Source organism: Neomonachus schauinslandi, chromosome 2, assembly GCF_002201575.2.
Source record: "Neomonachus schauinslandi chromosome 2, ASM220157v2, whole genome shotgun sequence".
In the NCBI taxonomy this organism is placed as follows: domain Eukaryota; kingdom Metazoa; phylum Chordata; class Mammalia; order Carnivora; family Phocidae; genus Neomonachus; species Neomonachus schauinslandi.
The window spans coordinates 8,228,793-8,251,338 of NC_058404.1; positions in this window are offsets into that span (position 1 = coordinate 8,228,793).

The following is a 22,546-nucleotide window of genomic DNA, read 5'->3' on the forward strand; positions in this document are numbered from 1 at the left end:
GATATGACATGCATGTTGCACAAAGGTGACTGATCACGAGACACTTTTATGTGAGAAAGTCTCATAGGACAAGTTTCTTCGGAACGAACTTTAAGACATTTGTTTTTATTTATTTATTTATTTATTTTTTATTTTTTTTAAAGATTTTATTTATTTATTTGCGAGAGAGAATGAGAGACAGAGAGCACAAGACGGAGGAGGGTCAGAGGGAGAAGCAGACTCCCCGCCGAGCCGGGAGCCAGATGCGGGACTCAATCCCGGGACTCCAGGATCATGACCTGAGCCGAAGGCAGTCGCTTAACCGACTGAGCCACCCAGGCGCCCATAAGACATTTGTTTTTAAAGAGCCAAAATCCAGTGAAGAAAGTAAAGTCTGCTGAGACCCTAGAGAAAGGGAAACCTTATGGCTGTGGGATTCACTACTGTAAAGACAGACTTGCATCACACTGAGCAATATCAAGGGTTAGATTTTGGTTTTATATTTACCTAAACCACACTTCATCAGCTACGTTCGATTGCCTTGTATGGTGCTTAAGGCACCACCCAGGGTGTGTAGACATTTCATAAATGCTTCTGATGCCGAAGTTAAACAATTTTTAGACTGTGTGTTGTAGCTCGTTCATAAAAATTGTATTCCTTACCACTTGTCTTCCTTCCTTCAGCAAACATTCGGAGAATGCCTAGTCCTCAGTACTTTTCCAACCTCTAGTGCTACATTATTGACCACTAAGACTCAGATCCTTCCTAAACAAACCATGACTTAGTACAAGCAAAAGTGTATTTTAAAACTGGAATACAGTGTGACAAATGTAACATTTAAACCAAGTACAGAGCAAAAAGGCAATGAGAAGGAGAAACGGCAATTAATTCTCAAAGAATGCAAAAGAATGTTTTCTAGAAAGACACCTGAGTTTTAAAAGCAGAATAGAAGTTTTCTAGATGGAACATGCCAGTTGATTCTAGCACCAATAAGAAAAGTTTCAAAGGCAAGGAGATGGGAAATAATTTCATGTGTGTGGGAGAGTGTAAGCAGTTGGTATTGTTGGAACATGAAGTAGAAGGAGCCAAGCTGAAAGATATAAGGATTAAGAGCTTGGCAAGGGTCAGATTAGTAAAACTTTATGTCCTTTGTAAAATGACTCCAGAGTCTGGTTCAGGCAATGGAGAACTATAAGAGGGTTTCAGAAAGGAGAGAGCCATGATAAAGGAAACACTTAAAACCGGACCTTTGGAGCAGTGTAGAGAGGAAAATCAATTAATAGGTATTACAATTATCCGAGTGAGAAATGATAGGAGCCTAAACCAAGGCACTAACAGTGGCATGTTTTGATAGGACATATTTCAGGCATTGATGATGTAAATTTAATAATACTTTTCACTGATTGGATTGTAAGGAGTGAGAGTGAATGAAGTCATTGATGACTCCCAGGTGTATGGTTTCTTGCTTGGAAAATTGGTTGGATAGTGATGTTTGTAATGAGATTGGGTGAACAGAAAAATGGACATTTTTGTAAGTGTAAAAAATATATTTTTTATAAGTGTAGAAAAAATATATATCTTATATATCTTTTCATACGTAAAATTAGAAGTGTCTTGGGATACATAGGATGAGACCCTAACAGATGATTGGTTATATTTGCCCTGAGTTCCATAAAAATGCTTTGTTTGTAGTTATATGTTTACACGCCATCAGCTTTTAGGTGGTAGATACAATATGCTTGAAATAGGAAATACAGCCTTAGAAGACTATAAGAGACAGAAGAATAAAGACTATCCTCATGCCAAAAAAAAAAGATGCAGAATCATTAAAAGGAGAATGAGAGTGTTCTCAAACCAAGACCTAAGAATGTAAGGTATGACAAACATAGAATAATAAGAGAATTTTAAATAGGGATATGTCAGAGAGAGAGAGACAGAGGGAGAACAAAATTAAGTGCCTCAGAGAAGTATTCTGAGATAAGGTTGAGACTTGTTTTAGAATTTGGCAACACTGAGTCATCAGTGACCTTCGCTAGGATGATTGCTGTGAAGCCAGATTGCCTTAAGTGATATCAATGGGTTTTGGTTATTTTTTTTTCCAAAAATATTTGGCTGAGAAAAAAGGAAGAGAAAGATAAGCATAGTTAGAGGGGGATAAAGGGCGAAGGAGGAATGTGTTTAAAATGTAGTTATGTGTGTATGTGTGTGAGAGAGGAAAAAAAGAAGAAAGAAGGAAATAAGGAAGTAAAGAGGAAGGAAGGATGGAAGGAAGGAAGGAAGAGCAAATATGTCTAGAGGCTATAGGATCTATCAGTTTTGACACTGTCTGGGGCCAGGTAACACTGTATTGTGTGCAGGTGTGGTGGGGGTAGGGGTGGAAGGTTCTGTGAGTTGTAGCATGGTCAGCAGCATCCAACGCTTCTACGTGCTGGGTACCAGTAAATGCCATTGTGATGATCACACATGTCTCCAGACATTGCCTGGGGAGGGAGGAAAAACTATTCCCTATTGAGAACCACTGGGTTAGAAGAGAAGGCAGTGGAGAAAATTGACCGTACAATGGAGAGAAGAGAAAAAATAATGCAGAATCCATTGAGATAGAAGGAGGCTCTGGACTTTAGAACATAGATAGATGTGTGTCCTTTGTACAGAAGAGACACATTTTCCTCTGACACCAAAATGAAGGAGAAAAAGATCATAAGAGTGCTGGGAAATTCTCATTCAGGGATGGAATGCTGGTCAGGAAATGAAGGAATGATTCAATTTCTTTTGTGAGTTAAGGAGATAAGGTCATCCAGTAAAAATGAAGAAGCCACAGTCTGAGTAGGAGGAATAAGGAAGTGGAAATCATTCAGGATAAAAAGCTGAAGTGAATGTAAGAGGGAAAGTCCGAAAGAAAAAAAAAAATCTTGCAGACTGTAATTGAGGTCACAGATTTGGAGAGCACCAATCTGAACGAGCCTCAATCCTGACTGTTTTTCCTCCAGCTGCATCTGCCCCGTGATTAAAGAAATCAAGAGTGGTGCTTCTGGGATTGCTATAGAGTTGGATGTTTGCAGGTCAGGTAGGGAAAATGGCAGAGTCGAATCGGTTGGATCACATACAAAGCCTAACTATACATCACTTCTGAGATTAGTGGATTTTAGGCGTTGTCTAATTCAGAGGTTTTCAACCTAGAGTCAATTAACAGAATTTCTTCAAAAACCAAAAGGATTCACATGACAGTGTTTCAAATCTTAACTCTGGAAATGTTGTCTGAAATTTGAGGGAGATTGGGTATATTTCATATTTTAAAAGCCATTTGTATAGTGTTTTCTGTATAGTGTATCTTTTTTATTAACTACTTAAAAATAACATACTTATCTTTTACTTATTAGTTTGTCACTCTCTTTACATGTTAAGGAAACCCTACAGGCATCTGGCTGGCTCAACTGGAGGAGCACATGACTCTTGATCTCAGGGATGGGGCGAGAGATGACTTAAAAAAAAAAGACTTTAAAAGGAACCTTATGTGGTACTAACCCTATGTGATGAGTATTGTAAATATTTATGTTGGTTTTCTATTTGTCTTCTGACTTTATCTGTGGTTTTATTCAGGCATTGCTAAATTATTATGTATCAAATGCATCAATATGTCCTTCTATAAAGCCAAAGAAGATTTGTGGCTTACTTAGAAAAGGTTTCCCCACACAGATATGATAAAACCTTTTTCTATATTTTCTTCTAAAATTCTGTGTTTTTTAAAAATTGACATTTATGGATTATCAGGAAATTTATTTTGACCTAATAAGTAAGCTAGGGGTGCAATTAAGTTATGTTTAAGAGAGTATTGATCACCCAAACATCATGTATTAAATATTGTCTTTTCCCCATTGTTATGCAATACTACTTTTTTCATAAAATAAGTATATGCAGTTATTTGGGTCTGTTCATGTACCCTTTACTGATGTGTTTATTTTTGGATATGCATATATTTAAAATCTCCCTGAGTAATACATAAGATGATACAGTCACCGATTAGACTTAACTCTTTATTTTATGATGAAGCCCAGAGAATTTAAGTGGCTTATAGGAGATCATCCATGTAATTAGTGGGGAAGCCCACTAGAACTGGAGACTCATGTTTCTCAGTTGAGTGTGGGTTACACTTACCAACTAATGAGTTACTCTGTTACATAGCCATTGACTAGATCTGAGATGAGTCAGTCACTTTACTTATACTTAGTCATTATGGTGACCAGATGAGGGATTTCCACAGATGGCTGATGGGAAGAGAAACTGTTAGGAGAAAATGAGTTCTCAGGTGTCATGAAAGTACCTTATTCTTCATATTATTTTGCAACTGAAGGCAAAGGATTAACCATGAACTCATTTTCAATGATTTGTGTAAAAGTGTTTCTCTACAAAAATCATGCATTGGTTTCAGTTCATGGAGAACTTTCTCCTTTGTGCTAGTATGAAGACAGAAAAAAAAAAATAACATTCTGTTGATTAGTTGTGCTTTTGTAGTTTTTACTTCAAAGATATAACATCAATTTGTCTCTGCTATTTTTTTTTTTCAATTTAGAATGTATTAATGTTATTCGACTGATAGTTGTTGGACTATAGCTCTTTGGAATTGTTCTTAAAATTTAGGAAAATGAGTGAACCATTTTACAACCTTAACAAAGTGCCATAGAGGTCTTTGAAATCCTAGTTACAAATTAACTGTGTCAATCAAAGTAGGAGATGAAGTGGTTGAAATCCCATAAAACCCTAAGCAAAGATACTGGCTGATTCCTCGCCAACATGAACAGATACAGGGAATAGTGGTAGAAAGATTACCTGCATACACTTTACCTTTCCAGGATAGGAACTATTACCATTAAGATTTCAGTTAAATACAGATTAAATCAGCCTCACTTGTGAGATTTTTCAGGGGAGATTTTCTTAAGCCCAGGTCTTCTTTGCTTTCCTCACTTAACATATGGCAACTGGAGTAAATAACTATAATGTAGAGACAGGACAAATGTTTCATGAGCTTAGAGTTCACCAACAGATCTATGACACACATGGACTGATTTGAAATTTTAGCCAACTTACTAATTTGATGCTCTTTGATGCTCTCTGATTTGCAAATTGCCTCAGTGCTGCCAAAATCAGTGTTGAGCAAATAACTGAAGGTGTGGAGTGAACTCTGTTCAAACCACGAGACCCTCCTTTATTTTAACTCTCTGCAGGAGTCAGGATTCAAATTAAATCCTAAGGTAAGAAAAGTTAGATTTTCCTTGTAGATGATGAGTTAGCATATAAGTACCACATTTTAGTTTTAGAGTTACCCTTTTTTGGGCAAAGAGGACACTTTTGTACTACTGATTAAGAGTTCCAAAACTGGAACTTTGAGTCTACGCAAAAATTTAAAAATATTTGGGTCAATGTATTGTCTAAGGCTGGAGCTCAGCCATAAGTAAATCAGGATGTAACATGTAGTGAATATTATATGATATGATAAAACACTTAAAAGATTGGATTCTTTTCCTTCCTTAGAGGATACTTTCTAGATTTCCACTTGGAATTCAGTTTAGTGATAATGGTGTGGATCCAGCCAATGTCAGAATTGCAGAATTACATTAGCCATGCATGTGAAGTTGTGAACACAATAAGTCTCTGAACAAGGAAGGAATACTGACTGACAAGTTTCAACTAACCATATGGTAATGATGTGGTCAAGGCCTGGAATGCACCAGAATCTTTCCAGTCACCTAGAGTTTATGCCCTGTCAGTCAAACCTCTGGCTCTATGTCCGAGCTAGGTCTAAGCAGAAATTCTTCACATAAAAGTATACTCTCCTGGGGCACCTGGGTGGCTCAGTCACTTGAGTGTCTGACTCTTGATTTTGGCTCTGGTCATGATCTCAGGGTGGTGAGATTGAGCCCCAAGTTAGGCTCCCAGCTAGGCATGGAGCCTGTTTAAAATTCTCTCTCTCTCCTTCTGCGCCCCCTCCTCACTGTGTGTGCATGTCCTCATGCTCTCTCTCTTTCCCTAAAAAAATAAATAAAATTTTTAAAGAAAGTATACTCTCCTGGTTTCCCTTCCATGTGATATTCCCTACCCATATCAAAGACCCTAATCTCTCCCACATTCTTGGCCATTTTGTATTAATACATGTCATTTGGAAGGATCTAAAACCAGCTATGTATAACTTAACATGAAATTAATAAACTTATTTCCAGGTTAGTTGCATTTAAAGTGTTTTTGAAATTACAGATTGAAAGCATATCCTACTTTAAAAAATCTTCAATACTTATATTTCATACGTACCCTTATGATTGATTTTAGGATTTATGATTTGGGGAGTTTTGAATAGTTTCTTGAAAACCTTATGAGTATGTGTTTGTAATTTTGGTATACCGGATGTAGATATGAAATATAATTCCCTTTATATTTGAATTAATGAATTATAGTACCCAAATGTACATCACACATACACACACAAAAAACCCCTTTTGTATGTAAGTTAAATATTTCCTCAAACAATTCCATGTGGAGAAAAATGAGATTCATTAGCATTCTTTCTATTTAGATGAAGATCCTGAGCCCACATTAGGGCAAATCTAGGCCTGGATTCCAGTGTTTCCAATGGAGTTCATTTCTCACTTTGCATACGAGTTGTTAGGCTAAAAATTCTAAGGAAATAACTGTTGTGATTTCCATTAAAAATTCTTTTCTTCTCTATCCATTTGCTGAAAGGAGGTCCAGTCAGCAAATTAAGGTGCAGAGCCTTGGCAAATATTGTTAGAAAAACTTAACAGTGTTGAAATCTTGAGAATGCTTCCTTCACTTTCTCACATACCCACAGCATTTCAGGGATAGCCACAGGATGATGAATGTTGCAATGCCACGCTGGAAATACAGACTTATGTTGAAATCTTAGTCAGCAACTTTAAAAAAAGATAGTGGGATGTGGTGAAATCATGAATTACGAGGAAGGTCCAAGGCTAAAATTACAGAATAATTTCAGATTGGGTATGAGAATTAGTAGAGGGAGGGAAGGGCAAGGACAAGTCATTTTAGGTAGAAGGAACAGCATTAGGTAGGTGGAACAGGGGTGTGAGAGACTGCAGAATGGTCAGAGAAGGGTAAGGCTGCACACCATTGGGGTGGATGGTGTAGGTCAGTTGGTAAGATCTGCAAAATGTTATAAGGAGTCTTTGGTGTCATGCTAGAAGTTTTGGACTGCATGCTGTAGAAGAGGATACATTGTGATCAGAATTATGATTTTGATGGCATATAAAGTACATGTGCTGGAGAGAGCCATGGATTATACAGAAAGAGAAAGGATGTGGGTTTGAAGGAAAGCAGCAGTGTTGGGATGGAAATCAGGGGCCACATCTGAGGAGAGCTTGATGTACTTGACTAAGTTTAGTAGGAAATTAGATGTGGGGATGGTAGAAGAAGAAGACAGAAGAAAGACCCAGGATAATCTCAAGGCCTGGTTCAGAAACCGATGCGGATTGAGAAATGATGTTAACTACATTTTAAAGATTGGAGGAAAGGGTGCTCTAGAAAATTTGGGGGATCCTGGGGAGAATGATATATTTGGTTTTGGACATATTGAGCATGCCATTCCAATGAAGCATCCAGGTTAAAAAAATCCCTGGGAAAAACAAACCTGGAGTTCAGGATAGAGGCAGAGCTCATTAAGGTTGGAAGCTGCATCAGGATCCATTGGGATCTCTCTTCAATAAGAGCTGAAGTGATGGGAAGAAAATACTTGGGCAAAGAGTATTGGGCAGAAAGAAGGAGAGCAGGAGGAGCCGAGGACTGTGCATGAGATCTTGGGAAGCCCTCAAATTTATTGGTTGAGCAGCAGAGATATGGTTAGGGAAAGAGGAGGAGGTAAAAAAAAAAAAAAAAAAAAAAAAAAAAGAAAAAGGGGGGTCAGAAAACAAAGGAAGTTCATTGGAAGAAGGGAATGGCCATCAACTGCAGACACCACAGTTCACTAGGTCGAGAACTGAAAAGAGGGTACTCGGTTTGCCAGGGAGGAAGGTGTTTGGTGCCTTCAGAGCCCTGGCATTTGGGAGGTAAGGACAAAGTGAGGCAGTAGTGAGAAAAGGGAGATGAGGAAATGAGAACAAGAAATTTGGTTCTGTTTCATTTTTTCCTCTCTTCCCCTATGATCCTCTGTCTTGTTTCTCAAATTCTTCATACCAGTGAGATCATATGATACTTGTCTTTCTCTGATTGACTTATTTCGCTCAGCATTAATACCCTCTAGTTCCATCCACATCGTTGCAAATGGCAAGATTTCAATTTTTTGATGGCTGCATAATATTCCATTGAGTATATATACCACATCTTCTTTATGCATTCATCTGTTGATGGACATCTAGGTTCTTTCCATAGTTTGGCTATTGTGGACATTGCTGCTATAAACATTGGGGTGCACATGCCCCTTCGGATCACTACATTTGTATCTTTGGGGTAAATACCCAGTGTGCAATCGCTGGGTCATAGGGAGACAAACCATAAGACTCTTTATTTTTTTATTTTTTTTAAAGATTTTATTTATTCGTGAGAGAGAGAGAGAGGCAGAGGGAGAAGCAGGCTCCCAAGGAGCAGGGAGCCCAATGCAGGACTCGATCCCAGGACCCTGGGACCATGACCTGAGCCAAAGGCAGACGCTTAACCATCTGAGCCACCCAGGCGCCTACCATAAGAGACTCTTAATCTCAGGAAACAAACTGAAGGTTGCTGGAATGGAGGGTGGTGGGAGGGATGGGTGGCTGGGTGATGGACATTGGGGAGGGTATATGCTGTGGTGAGCACTATGAATTGTGTAAGACTGATGAATCACGGACCTGTACCCTGAAACAAATAATACATATATGTTCATAAAAAACAATAAAGGGACCAAAAAAAAGTTTGGTTCTGAAATTTGCTGGTGAGTACATTGCATACATACTTAGAATGACATTTATGAAACATGTTCTGTATGCCACGTATTGTTATAGGTGCTGAAACCACAAGGAAAATTAAGACACAATCCCTGCCCTCAATAGATTCATTTTCTATGTGGGGGGAGGGTGATATGTAAATAACTCATCCATGGGGCCATTTCAAATGCTGTCTGTCTCAGTGGACCCGATGTAGTCACTTCTAAAGACCCACTGAACTACTTAGGAAGGCACAGAGAATTCATAATATCAAACAACTAAGAATCACAATCAAACTATTTTTAGAATTGTGAACGTTTTTTCAATCAACTATCAACTCACTAGAGCTGATTAGTCAGTAAGATTGGAGGGCCACAGTGCTTTTCACTTGCAATACTGTGAACTCTCTAGACTGAAAAAAAAAATGTTTAGAAAGACCATCCATTGATCGACTACTGCCTGCACACTGAGGTCTATCGCAATTAGAGAACTTCAAACACTTGTCCTTCATTCAGACAGTGCCCCTCGCCGAACTCCTGTGCACCTCTTTTAAAAAAATATTTGGCACATGCATTTGCCAAAACACAGCTGGATAAAAGGCTAACTGGCTGTGGCTTATCCCATTTAAGGGCTAGAGTCTGTGTAAGGAACGTGCTCTTTTTGGGGTTGGTGGCAACACTGTGGTGCAGGCTTGAATTTTTCAAGACCTCTGTCAGCTTATCGAGTCACTGAACCAGGCAGCAGTGAAAGTTTCACCTGTGTCCAGAGGGTGGATAGATATTCTTTCATTTGAGATCAAGCAAAGTGAAACAAGACACTAGTGCAATAAGAAATATTATATTGCAGTAGAAATTGAAAAACATACTGAATCTCCAGGATAATGGCAGCTCTCTGAAACAAAGACATCACCCAGAAAAGGGTCTGGAGCTGTCAAGGGACTACAAGAACACAGGGCTTCCATGAAAAGGATCACATTTCAGGCCAAATAGACATCAACTTCAAAGGAATTAGATAGGACAAAGAGGATTTAAATCTTAACATTAATAAAACTGAGCCTTTTTGTTATCTCCTCAAAAAGACAAATAACTACATTTCTAAAAATAAATAAAAAGAGAAAACATGAAAAATAACTTTGCCTTTATTCAGTATCTTGAAAAGAAGGAATTACATTCCCAAGAGCCTGATGATTCCTTCCATCAAAAGCTTCCATGGGGTGCCTATGTGGTGAGCTAGTTAAGTGTCCAACTCTTGATCTCAGGGTCATGAGTTCAAGCACTGTGTTGGGCTCCATGCTAGGCAGGAGCCTGCTTTTTTTTTAAAAAAAAAAAAAGCTTCCTTATCATGGTAACTGTCTGCCTTCTTTTCCTCTCCTCAAATATTCAATATTCAATTCTCTATTCTCCCTCTCCCATTCCCTCTCTGGGAAGTGATATCAGCTGCCCGTTTGACTCCTCTCTCCTATCCATGCTTTTCCTCTCTGATCAGTTCTTCAGCTCTTTGGTAAATCAGTTTACTCTCCAGGCTTCTTTCAGTTCTCTGCTTCACCTATTAACCTATCACAACAAATCTCTAAGAAACGAGGATGTAAAAACACAAATGTCTCCAAAAGGAGGTAGAGAAACTGAGAGTACTCCTATGCGAGTAAGTTTTATTCCAGTGATATACTGGTACTGAGTGCCGAGACAATGGTATCGTACTTAACGTGTCATGCAATCCCCCGTTATAGTTTGGAGAATTGTGTGAGTCATGCTGGAGGCGGGGTCCATCAGCGCCCTACAGAACATGAAGCGGAGAGAGCGACTTTTTCCTTCTCCTTGGTGACCAAAACGGGGGGGATCAAGACAGGAAGTGAAGAGTAAGAGCAAAATCAGAGATATGCCATCTAGTGTCCAAGATCACCATATTAACCAAAATTCATATGATTCTCTTGGCTTTGTGTGTTCCCTGAGTTAATGTCAGTTTCTATGGTTGATTTTCCAGGTTCTATAGCTGTCTGATATGATGCCGGTAATCAACTTCTTGCTTAAATTAGCCAGTCATTTTTTTTTTTTTTTTTTTGCTTTGTAACAAGAATTCTGCCTAATACAGGTAGTAATACTAGTTAGTACCAGAGGTGGGGCTTATAGGCAACGCCCCACAGAGTAACATGAAGGAGGTGGTGGGAGGTTGGAATGTTTGCAGGAGATGGAGGTGCTCAGTTGAGGCTGAGGGACCACAAAAATCCTGTCGTTAATCAGGGAAGGGAATGTTGTAGCACATGACATGCTGAGATAAAAGCACCAATTACATTATCACCTGGAGGGAGGTGCTGGTTTCAAGCAAGTTTCCGGGGAACCTATTTCCACTATCATAGAAGAATATGAAGGACATGCAGAATTTCAACTCTTGAGTTAGAGTGACTGCTTCCACTGGCAGAGAGCAGGCTAAAGAAGAAAAATGGGTAGCTTAAATTTCTAAGTTCTCAACTCAAAAAGCAGATCATACCCCAGGGAAATTCAAGATCACACTAATAAATTACCTTGCAAATGCTACCAAAAGTCTGATCAAGTGAAAAATCAAAACACACCTTTTGATCCTTTTGGTCATCAAATTACAGTGTCTGTTGGATTAATAGTCATGACAGATCTCTTACAGTGAATGTCGGAGCACTTTGGGGGGGATATAGTATTTACATATTTTAATTATTTCCCCCCTTTTTTTCCTTCTCAGTGCCTCCACTATCATATCAGGTCTACAATTTAGTCTATGGAAGACTATCAAAACAAGAAAGCAGTGAATTTGGGGAGAAATTGACGTTACTCGGGTGTTCAGTGTGAAAAGATAAACTGAGGCATATTAAAAATTTTAGAAGTTTATTTGAGCAAAAGTCAATTTGAATTGGGCAACTTCCAATCTAGCAGATAGAAGGGAGCTCTGAGGAGCTATACAAAATCAAATATCTTTAATGGGAGAATGGAATGGGAACAAGGAAAGTTAGAGTAGGTAAGAGAGCATGTTGATTACTACAAGATGTCTGTCTTTCCTTCCAGGGATGGCAGGGGTCCATCAGAAAGGTTACCTGACTAGTGCTGATCAGGAGATTCCTGATTGGCTAGTTTGAGGTTCCATTTTGGGGACAGCTAAAACTGTAATTAAGTTGTTTTGGTTGGTGACGTGGGGCTTAGCATAAGCAACTCCATTTGGGGCTGGTTTTCTTGTTCTTATAACACTCAGTTGTTGAGAATCTGTCAGATATAGTAACTCATAACTTTTGGATCTGTTTCTTTGTGAAAGTACATAAATGTGGTTTTGGTTTTAGTATAAGGCATAGTTGTACTCTCGGCAGGGACTATCTTTTCAAGTATAAATACAGGATAAATTACATATGTGGAGATTGAGCTGTCAAAAAGAAGGGGTAGTAGACATTTGCCATTCTCATTCTGTGCTACATCTTCTTCATTTTGGGGTTCCCCTCCAGACTGTGAACCTCAGTGAGAAACACCTTTACCTTCCACTGCAGAGAGCAATGTAGGCAGACCCACCCTTGCTCTCTCCTTCTCTCCTGGCAGCCACAGAAGACGTGGCTCTTGCTGACCTTGATTCTTGAAGGATTACCTTGGCAATTTGAGAAAGTATGGAAGGTGTGAGGGCAGGTTTCACAGATGGAGTGGCAGCAGCAAAAACAAGTATTATTTGAATATTTGTTTTGTTTTTAGTTATATTCTTGGTTTTATCTCTATATTTTTAATCTTGCAATTATTTCTTAATTTATCTTATTTGGATTTTGTCTCCTTTTGCTCTTTTCAGAAAACCAATTCAACTCCTTCATTCATCTTATTCCATTTTATTGCTGTCTGTCTTTTTCTTTGCTGCTTCCTTTTCTTTTTTGTTTATTCTGTTGCTCATTTAACTTTTTGAGTTCAACCTTAGCTCATTTGTTTTCAATATATTTTGCTTTCTGATATGTGTGCATGCATGTACATATGCACATAAACACACACACATGCAGACACACAGACACACTGACATCACGGACATGAGTGACATGTTAAAACCAGAACAATGTGAGAGAGAGTAGGATCTCCTAGAAAGTCCTCCCCAAGCCGAGCCCTACTGCTATGGCATCTAGTCCTCTCTTGTTATAGGATGCTCTTTCTCTTTCTCACTTAGACATGAGCAAACATGAAATGAAAGGCCTATTAGCCACTGATGCTTTCTTTTTTTTTTTTTAAGATTTTATTTATTTATTTGACAGAGAGAGAGAGAGAGAGAGGGCACAAGCAAGGGGGGCAGGAGGCAGAGCGAAAGGGAGAAGCAAACTCCCTGCTGAGCAGGGAGCCTGATGCAGGGCTTGATAGCAGGACCCTGGGATCAAGACATGAGCCAAAGGCAGATGCTTAATGACTGAGCCACCCAGGCGCACCCCCTCCCCCACTGATGCTTTCAACAAAGAAGCATGGCGCTGGAAGCACCCTCCTGAGAGCAGGTCTCTGTGCTTGCTTAGATTCAGTGTCTTAGTTGTCAGCTCAGATGAAGCCATATAAGGCATACTTTCAATATTTCAGAATGACAAAATGTCAGGAAAAGTTAATATGTTGGAAGATCAGCTTGGTGAAATAATGGGTCACATTCCAAATTAGGCAATTTAGGTCATAATAAAACTAGTTACTGGTTATTGAGTACTTCCAGTTTGTTAGGCACTGAGCTAATTCGTTATAAGTCATTAAGTCATTTCATTCTAAAAACCACCCTCTGAGATCAACATTAGTCAGTGGTAGATTGTGGCCAACAAGATAACTAATGCAACTTAATATGTCTTGATTGAGAACCAATACATAAAATTATGTAGAGAAGAGTGCGGCATTACTTTGTACAAAACAGTTGTTGTATCTGGAAACTGTGATTATTGAACATATCAGATATCAAGGATCACACTCGGCGCATTCATAGGAAAATGAGCAGTCTGGAAGTTAGGCCATCTTGGGTTTCCATTGGTGAAATTGTTATGTTGCAATAAGATTACATTTATTTTCATGTTTCCAGAGCAGAACTGGGAAGAGAAGTAGAAGTTACAGGGAAGAAAGTTATGACTACTAAAAGGATGTTTTTTCAATAAATAGTATGGTCTAGCCACGGAATGATCTACTTCTACAATGAGAGATCTCCATTTTTCCAGAGTCCCACAGGAACAGCCAGATGCCACAAGAAGTTGTAGTAAAGATTCCTATAATGGGATGATGTTGGGTTGAATAATGTCTCAGAATCTTTTGACTCATAGACTCTCTTTTCGTACGTTTCTGGCATTAGGTGCAAGTAAGAAAAGGTGGCAATGATGTAAGGAGGCTTTCGAAAGACCAAGTTCATTTCATGGTTTCACAAGGTCGCTCAATAATCCCTCAGCAAGTCAGATGAATTAGTGAGAAAATTGTCATAACTGTCTGATTTAATATATAGACATAGTCTTAGCAAAGCATCAGTTGAAAGCTGACAAAATAGAACCGGTTCAGGTTGGGGGGCTATGGGGCCAGATTGACTGGGTTCAAGCTGTGTGATGTAGGGAAGTTACTTATCTTCTCTGTGCCTCTGTTTTGTTCCCTTATCTGGAAGTTGAGAGTGGTAATAGTACCTCATATGGTTGTTATGAAGATTGAGTGAGTCACTCATGTAAAGAACACTGTGTTTTGTACACATAGTATTATTACTCAAATATACACTGAATAAGAAAGCAAAAACATGTAATTCCTTAGAGTTAACATTTAAGTGAAAGACTTATTACATCCTGGGCATTGTTGTACGTGCCATAAAAAGCACATTTTGTACTTAGATGAACATGCCATGCTCCAGTGCATCTGTAAGAGGTTTTCAGGCATTTCTTCAAACCATGAAAGAAAGAAGACAGCAGAGATTAATGTGTTTTTTTTTTTCTCTTGGATTTGAGTGTAACTGGTAAGCCCACGTAAAGATTCACTAATACACTGGAATGAAGGAAAATCCTGACATGATACTCGTTCTATCAGGTGAAAAGAGGGAAAATTTGTGACATGGAAAGAACAATTTGCAGTGCAGAGCTAAATTTCTGCTGTATATTTACCTGTGGCTGTTGGCACATATAAATGCTGTACTTAGTCTGTGGCATTCAGGAAGCAACATGTATTGTTACCAGGCAGTATCACCCCACTCTGGTTTTCTTTACTCAATGTGGAGTTTTCAGAAGAACAGGGGTATTTGGCACAGGACAAAGAATGATGAGAGAGAGGGAAAAAAAAGACATTGTTCCCCACCTGCTCCCTAAGTCCAGGCCTGAGTCAGAGCTGAATTGGTGGGGGATGGGGTAGGGAGCTAGAGGAGTAGGATGGGGGAGAGAAATTTCTAGGTGTAACACAAAACTCTGGGACTTACCATTTTAATATGTAAAACCTAAAGACTATTCTGTAATATGCAAAAGGACACAACATGCTATGGGATCTCTTTTAGATAAGTTCTAGGGACCAGTAGAGGGAAGCCTTGAGATTGAATGAAAAAAGCAGCAGGAAGGAAGAGGGAGTATTTCTTGCGATCTTGAATGCCTATGGAATCCTGAAGGCAGAGCTCATCATTCAGTGTTATTTTAGCTAGGCATAGAATTCTCGGTTCAAAATGATTTTCCCTCAGAGTGTTGAAGGCATTTCCCCAATATCTTCAAGTATTGGGGGCTGTTGAAAAGAATCCAAAAGCCAATGAGTTTATTATCCTTTTGTAATTTTATTTTTGCTCTTTGGAATCTTCTAGGATCTTGATCCTTGGTGTGTTAGAATTTCACAGAGAGATGCTAGGCTTTTTTCACTCACTGGAATAAAAACTCCATGAAGTCAGGGACTTGGCTTTCTTCACTTCGGCCTCTTAGCCCCTTGCATCATGCCTGACACAACTCCATAAATGTTGTCGAATAAATTTTTTGGAATGAAGTTATTCTGCAGGACACCTAGATGATGCATTTAGTCTGAAGAATTTGTCCTTCTTCACTGAAAAAACTCCAAAGTTCATTTGCATAAGCTCACCTCTCTTTCATTCACCTCTCTTAGATGGCAATAATGAGGCAAATTCTCTACTTGTTGAGATCCTATGGGTGCTTCAACCATTCGGATAACTGAAATAGCATCTCTCCACTTCATTCTTTTTGTCTTTTCCTTAGTCAACTGGCTTCATTTAATCAAGTAAGCACCCTTTTGTAATTATTCATTCTGAATAACTGAGTGGTTCTTAGTGCAGCTTTCATTTGGTGGTCACTAATCTGCTTTGTTATTTTTTTTGTTTTAAGATTTATTTATTTATTTGAGAGAGAGAGGGAGAGAGAGAGAGAGAGAGAGCAAGAGCGCATGTGGGGTGGGGGCAGAGGGAGAGAGAGAGAGAGAATCTCAAGCAGACTGCCAGCTGATTGTGGAGCACAGAGCCTGACTCGGGGTTTGATTCCATTACCCTGAGATCATGACCTGAGCTGAAATCAAGAACTGGGCACTTAACTGAGCCACACAGAGTCCCCTATTCTGTTTTGTTATTAACCATGAAATCTCTTGCTTGAGCAAAGCAGGACAATTTTTTTTTTTAATGAATCTAAGTGGCTACTTCAGCAAGGATCCAAAGAAATCAACTCACTAATGAGAGTCATGTGATTTTCTGAATTTCAAAAATAAATTTTCACCTTAAAAAATTTATGGGGACCATATAATTTCTCAGCTTCTATTTTTCTAGAACATGATATTTTAGAATGCTACTACAATCTGAGATTGCCATGAATTCTCTTAAAATATTACATTTCAACCCCTTAAACTTAGAACATAATCTACAAAGAAGGGTAAATCATAACATTAATGATATTTGTATTTTTAAATATTCCTATTTATATATTTGTTAATTATTTAATTGAACTAGCCATTCATTCATTTATTTCATTTCATGAAATCTTTTCTTGTGAATAAGACAGGTCTATGGGATCACTGACTTTAATAAACAAACACAAACAAACAAACAAAAATTGCTCCCAGTGAATGAAGCTCAGAATTTTGTGGCTTGTTCTATTCTCCATTTACAGTCTTTTGCGGTCATTTAACCTCAAGAGAAGTAAAATACATACACATTTTCAGAAGATTATTTCCATGATGACTCTATTAAGTATTAACAGTAATCCAAGACATGGAAATAGGGTCAGGGATGACATATTTCCTACCTTTCTTTTAAAAGACTCCCTATTTCTTGGCTAAGGAAGAGAAATAGGCAAAGTACCATGGAGAGTGATGAAAACAAAGTGGGGATCCACCTGATCCTTCTGGGATATTTTTCAAGAACATTTTATCCTTTAAAAATGTTACTCTTGTCCCATGCCAAGGTCAGTGACAACTTGGATAATTCTCTAGGTATGAACTAACTGTTTAAATGTGACCTGGCAAGTAATGTGTCCATTCTGCAACATTTCTCATTCATTGTAAGTTAAAATACCTTTTACCACACTTGCTCATGTTTTCCTATTCTTTTCTGTTCTAGAAAAAGAGAGTACATATATTTTCTCTTCAGAACTGGAATAGCACAAAGGTACTTTGTACATGGCTCAGAGGAGGAAGTTTCCACGTAACTTGTCCAAAACATAGATAAGCGAGTAGGTGGATTTAAAATGTTTCTCCAGCAAAGAAAAAGTAATGGCATTTTCAAAAAAAGAAAAAAAGAAAGAAAGAAAGATGCAAATGAAGTTAAAAAGAACTCCAGAACGATCATTTGAAAAAGAGCCCTAAGAAGAGGCAAATTCTTGGTGTGGACACTAAATGCAAGCAGTTGTGCTTCTTGTGTAGTGACTGGCCCAAGTGGCAAGGAATTTCACCTCACCTTTGGGAAGTCTCTGAAACCCATTTTCTATGTCATCTTTAGTTCAGCAGATTTACTGAATGTATCATCTCTTCAATCCCGCCCACCCTCCACTGTGCTTCCGTAAAGAAAAAAGAATGACCCCAAGTAGCAAATCGTGATATAGCAATATGTGCCAGATGACTCTAACTATATAACCCCAAAGCAAATACCCTTATTGTGAGGGTTAAGTGAGGTAACCATTGATCCCTGCCTCAGTGAATGATATTTCCCCTTTAATAGCCTTGAGATCCTCTTGGCTTTTTTTGTGGGAGAAGATTACTGCCACTGGTTCCACCATCAATCACCCCTACCTCCCCTTTCCCTCCCTGTTATGCTTAGCCAACCAACCCTATTACTGCAGAGCCTTTGAGAAGCTTCCAACCATGCCTTCCCAGAGGAAACACGACACAGTGCTGGATAACGTGAGACCTCCAAGGTGTGAGTAGGTGTGAGTCTGACATGGCGGCGATGTTTCTGCTTGCATGTGAGAGGCCCTGTGCGTGGGACCAGTTGTCTCTGTGCTCTCCATATTATAGTGACCATCATATCTGGGGTTTCTATCCCCTGTGTTTCTTTGGGGTAACTGTCTCCTGAAGGAAACGTTTCTCCTCAAGTTGAAATTGCACAGAAGCACTCTCCTGTTTGCATGAGCGCCCCACTGAATTGTGTATCCTTCTCTGCCTGCAGCTGGCCATGAGCCAGTTCTTTGAGGAAACCAAAGAGAGACTGCTTGATGTTCAGCTAATTAAAAAACAAAAGCAAGATCCCAAGCGATTCAGCCTGATTTTGCCTGTTGCTAGTTGGGGGTTGTTATGGGTTGAATTGTGTTTCCCCAAAAGATATGCTGAAATCCTACCCCATGATGCTACAGAATGTGGATTCCTCTGAGAATGGGGTCTTTGGAGATGTGATTAGTTAAGTTAGGATGAAGACATATTGGAGCAGTATGGGCCCTTAATCCACTGTGACTGATGTCCATATAAGAAGAAGGAAATTTTGCCACAAACAGAGAGGGAAGTCCACATCAAGATGGAGGCATGGATTGGAGTGCTGTTGCCACAAGCCAGGGAATACCTGGGACCACCAAAAGCTCAGAAGACACAGGAAAGGATCCTCCCTTACAGCCTTCAGACAGAGCATGGCCAGCACCTTGATTCTGGACTTTTAGTCTCCAGAACAGTGGGAAAATAAATTTTTGACATTTCAAGCCACCCAATTTGTGGTCCTATGTTATAACAGCAGTAGGAAATAAATACAGAGGTGTTTTAGATGAATTTAAGTAAAAAAAAAAAAAAGAAACAAATCATCTTTTCCAAACTTTCAGTGTTCAAGGGACCTCCAAATCCAAGTATGGCTACTGCTTTTTACTTTGTTCTAGATATTCCTCTTGTGGGGGAAAAAAACAGGTAAAATAGACTATATACCTCCTGGCCTGGTTACTAAACACATTGGTGAGCTTGGAAGTGGGTGATCTTTGAGGCTGCTCTCAGCAAGGAGCTCTTGTTTGTCTTCATTTTTTTTCCCCCCTGAATGAAGGCCCTAGAATTATTATAAAAGATGTCACGTTCATCTTCCAATAGGGAGCTCTTCTTCTTTGGAGCTAGATGTGTATCTGGGCCTTACTCCAGCATACACCTGGAAGGACAGATCTCCATCCTACAAATGATGAAGCATTTCCCTATCTGTGAAAGGAAGAAGGGAGAAGAAACATTCCATATATTTGACAATATCTGTGTCTCTAGGTATGAGTTACATACAATATAAGGTTATCCCACAATTCTTGCTATGAAGCATCAATTTCTCAAGCATAGTGGCCTTCTGTGGTTCAAGATGAACGAAACCTCATATAATTAGTACATTCAACACATTACACTGCATAATAACTCACTGTTAACTAAGAGGAAGTTCACATGAGAGAGATCAGCTACACAAGTCTCTCAATAAAATAATTGATATTTCGAAAGGAGAGATTCACCAATATGCTAACATTTCTAAAGTAGACTTCACAAGATTTCAAGAGACATCTGTTTTCTTGCCCTAAGTGGTTCTATGGTCTCTTCATACCACACAGAGCAGCAGTGTGTCCCTGGACAAAGCTGATCACACAAAGCAGAGACCATTTTCAGCCATTTCTGGAATTATCTTTTTTATAGAGATCCAAGTTGGGTCTGGGTTTAGGCTACTTTTTACAGAACATTGTCATTTAAATAATGTCCTTAAGTGGCAGAGACCTTCTACCTAACAACAAAAGACTCAAGATTGTCTGGGATTGCATAAAAAGTCCACTTTCCTTAATCTCTACAGACATGCATATACTTGAGGTCCTAAAATTGTATCATTGGTTTCAATCACAAAGGAGCACCTTACAGATATTTACCCAAAGACTAAAATGACTATTACTCTTGGGAACATTATGTGATTTCTTCTTTTGGGACTTGTTCACTGCCCCCCCTGCCCCCAACTCCCATCCTTAATGTATATTGCCTGCTATGTACTGTGCCCCCGACCAAGAATTACAGGAGAAATGGCCTGGATCAGGACTAGTTTCCTCCTTTGAGGACTTACAGGCTGTTTGGGGAGATAAGAAACAAACATAAATATCTATGTGGCACATTAAATTGGTGTCTGGACTCTCCAGTCACTGATAATTTAGACATATCAGGTTCATTTGGAGAGCCAGCGAGGCAGACAAGCTAAGTGCCTGAAGATAGACTGATTTGAGGCTGAGAGTGACCTCCAGCACTTAAACATTCTGGCAATCTGTGAACAAGAGCCCCTCCTCTCCTCAGAGTCACTCCGCCTTCTACCCTGGTCATGATGTGCTGCACATGAACACCAAGGGGTAAGTATTGCAGGTAACCACAGTCCTTTGGGGAATAAAGTGAAATCAGGTAATTTCTGGATACAACTCTAGACAAAATCTCACTATCAGGCAGTGTGACAGAAAGGTAAATGGCTATTCTTAATCTCAAGAGGTGAAGAAGGGTGATTCTCTCCTGTGCTGGAAGCAGGACAAAGCCAGATGGCGGTGACCTATGGGAATGCCCACCACCCACAGTGAGCACAAGTACCTTAAACTCTGTGTCTAGTTATCCTAACATGTTGAGTTTCTGTCCTTTGTTATTTTGGGAGCATCTTATTATGGGCATTTGGTACTTATATACCAGGTTATTTTTGGTGGTGTGATGGTCGTTGGTAGTTGAGAGAATTATTTCTAAGAAATTTTGAGGCTTCATATAACTGTAACTTATTGAAGCAATAATTTCCATTAGCATCTGCCAAATACCTCCAAGGCACTATTAGTCTGGTAGTAAATAAACATTAAAGCTTGAGAAGATACAAACTTGGACTGCAAGTCTGCCCAAAGGCTGATTAATTTCCAGTGCAGAGCAGTCCTGGGTGTACTCCCTTAACTCCCAAACTAAATTGGAAGAGGATGCAACTGATTCTCTACATTGAGTAGCCCATGGGATTTATTCCCTTCTTCCTGAAAAATGACAAAAACAGAATCAGTAAATGCCCTCAGGGCAAAAGCAGTTTTTTGTGTGCTACACTTACCTCTCTGGAATATTCTCTTTGTTCAGATTTTGATCCCATAACTCTTCACTGTCTTTTCAGTGTTTTAGAAAATATTAACTTATATTTCATTGATTTATAAAATTTGTCCACAATGGGAAGGTGAGCAAAACTATGTCACTTGTCCTGAAGCAGAAGCCCCTAAGTCAGGGTTTTTCAATCTTGGTACCATTGACATTATGGAGTGGATAATTCTTTGCTGGAGGGCACTGTCCTGTACATCATAAGTTGCTCAAGAGGTATTTTTTTTTTATTTATTTGAGAGAGAGAGCACAAGCAGGGTAAAGGGCAGAGGAGGAAACAGACTCTCCGCTGAGCACGAAGCCCCACGTGGGGCTCAATCCCGGGACTCTGGGATCATGACCTGAGCCAAAGGCAGACGCTTAACCGACTGAGCCACCCAGGTGCCCCTCAAGCAATATTTCTAACTTCTACTAACTAGATGCCAGTAGCAACACCCTCCTCACCTTAGTAAGGACAGTCAAAAACGTCTCCAGACACTGGCAAATATTCCCTGGAGAGCAAAATTATCCTTAGTTGAGAACCACTGCCCTAGAGTGTTGATATTTTAAAATAAAGATTTCTGAACGTATTTGCAGTGTATTCTGAATTAAGAATAATTATATTTCATGCATTTGCTTCAAATTTCAGCTTTGTGATATTGAAGAGGGTCTTGCGAATCCAGTGGGGAATGGCTGAACAGTGTGATGTAGTAGAAAGAACATTAACTTTAGAGCCAGCTAGAATTGGATTCTAAACCTGCCTCAGCTACTTACTTTGACTGACCACTAATTGCATGGCCTCAGGCAAGTTACTTAACCTCTTCACCCTTACTTTCTACTTCTGTAAATTATGATCCTCAAAGCGTTGTTTGTAAGTAATTTCCTTCTCATTTGGTTTGATTATTTAATCAAAGCACGTAGAGCATGTAATGTTAACTTCTTTTTTCTTTTTTAGATACTTTCTAAGTAGTCTAAGTATAGACTCTTTCACCCGAGTCTTTACTGTTAAGTTGGGAGGAAAAAAGCCCATTGAATTAAATATGTTAATACATGAAATATTTTATTTAACTTGGAATCTTAAGGAACCTTCAAGGTGAGCCTCTGTTTCAATCTTACTTTAAAAACTTTTGATGCATGGGGGGAAAAGGCAGAAACATTTTATACAACGTTTATGCAATGTTTGTACAAGGCTACAAATTGTGTTTCAAAAATGTGTAC